The sequence below is a fragment of the Solanum verrucosum genome, unplaced genomic scaffold (assembly GCF_900185275.1).
Source record: "Solanum verrucosum unplaced genomic scaffold, falcon-dt-bn FXZP01000207.1, whole genome shotgun sequence".
NCBI lineage: Eukaryota > Viridiplantae > Streptophyta > Magnoliopsida > Solanales > Solanaceae > Solanum > Solanum verrucosum.
In genome coordinates, this window is record NW_026019996.1 from 2,153,802 (window position 1) to 2,156,085 (window position 2,284).

Genomic DNA, 2,284 nt, shown 5'->3' on the forward strand with positions numbered 1-2,284 from the left:
TGTGCAATTCATTGGTCCTGATGTCCAGCTGAACAATTGGGAGGCCACTCCTCTCCCCATTAAGAATGAGTCTTGGTAGTCTGTCTTGTTTTTCTTTTTGTCATCCGATTTATTCAAGGGTTGTAATTCGGATTTTGTCTCGTCGTTTTATTTCAAACTCTCTATTTTCCTTTTCAATAGGATGTAATTGTGTTTTTATTTCAGTCTAATATATTTATTTTTTTTCTTCTATACAGTTCTTTCTATGCCGATTCTAGTGATATGACATGCATGCAGAATTTTTCACCGGATCTTAAAATCCAATCTAATCTTCGACCTAATCCTGAAATAATAAGTCAAGAAATCGAATATGATGAAGACGAAGTATTTGAAGAAGTAAGCAGGGATTTCAAATCTTTTGAGAATAAATCAAACCCAAACATGAGTGAAACTGAGACGATAAATTTAGGGGATCATGAAAATATTAAAGAGACTAAGATAAGCGTACATGCTCGACATCAAAAGGAGGATATAATCCAGGCTCTGTTTGATTACAAGGATGTTTTTGCGTCATCTTATGATGACATGCCTGGATTAAGCACTGACATGGTGGTTCACAAGTTGCCGATTGATCCTAAGTTCCCTCCAGTAAAGCAAAAGTTGAGAAAGCTTAAAACTGACATGAGTGTAATAATTAAAGAGGAAATCACAAAGCAACTTGAGGCCAAAGTCATTCGAGTCGCTCAATATCCTTCTTGGTTAGCCAACATCGTACCTGTCCCTAAGAAAGACGGCAAAGTTCGAATGTGTGTTGATTATCGTGATTTGAACAAAGCAAGTCCAAAAGATGACTTTCCTTTGCCCAACATCATATTTTGTTGGACAATTGTGCTAAACATGAGATTGCATCTTTTGTGGATTGCTATGCGGTTATCATCAGATTATTATGGATGATGAAGATGCAGAAAAAACGTCTTTTATCACACCATGGGGTACATATTGTTATCGAGTCATGCCATTTGGGTTAAAAAATGCGGGAGCAACTTATATGAGGGCAATGACAACCATGTTTCATGATATGATGCATAAAGAAATCGAAGTTTATGTGGATGATGTGATCATTAAATCAAAAAAAAGTCAAATCATGTGCAAGACTTAAGAAGATTCTTCGAAAGGCTTCGCAGGTATAATCTCAAGCTTAATCCTGCAAAATGTGTATTTGGAGTACCGTCAGGAAAGCTTTTGGGGTTTATAGTCAGTCGACGAGGTATCGAGTTAGATCCTTCAAAAATAAAAGTCATTCAGGAACTGCCACCTCCAAAGAATAAAACTGAGGTTATGAGCCTTCTAGGAAGGTTAAACTACATCAGTAGATTCATTGCTCAACTCACAACAACTTGCGAGCCCATTTTTAAGTTGTTAAAAAAGAATGCCACAGTCGAATGGACCGAAGAATGTCGAGAGGCTTTTGAAAGGATTAAGAATTACTTATCGAATCCCCCTGTGTTGGTTCCTCCGAGCCGGGCAGACCATTGATATTATATATGTCAGTACTGGATAATTCTTTTGGATGTGTATTGGGTCAGCATGATGGCACTGGGAAGAAAGAGCAGGCCATTTATTACCTCAGCAAGAAATTTACCGTTTATGAATCGAAGTACACCCTTCTCGAAAGAACGTGTTGTGCCCTAACTTGGGTAGCACAGAAGTTGAAGCACTATCTTTCATCTTATACTACTTATCTCATTTCTCGTATGGATCCGTTAAAATACATTTTTCAAAAGCCCATGCCCACGGGCAGGCTTGCGAAATGGCAAATATTACTCACAGAGTTTGACATTATCTATGTGACGCGGACCGCAATGAAGGCTCAAGCCTTGGCAGATCATTTGGCAGAGAACCCTATTGATGATGAATATGAACCACTTAAGACCTACTTTCCAGACGAAGAGGTATCATGTATCGATGAAGTTATTCATAATAAGGATCAAGGATGGAAGTTGTTCTTTGACGGTGCTGCTAACAAGAAGGGAGTTGGGATAGGAGCAGTTCTTATGTCTGAATCAGGGGAATATTTCCCTATAACAGCCCAACTTAGATTCTATTGTACCAATAATATGTCAGAGTATGAGGCTTGCATCTTGGGTTTGAGGTTAGCTGCTGACATGGGCATCCAAGAGTTGCTAGTGCTAGGAGACTCAGACTTACTGGTCCATCAAATCAAGGAGAATGGGAGACTCGTGACCCAAAGCTCATACCATATCAACATTGTTTACAAGATCTTTGTCGACGGTTTGTGTCAATA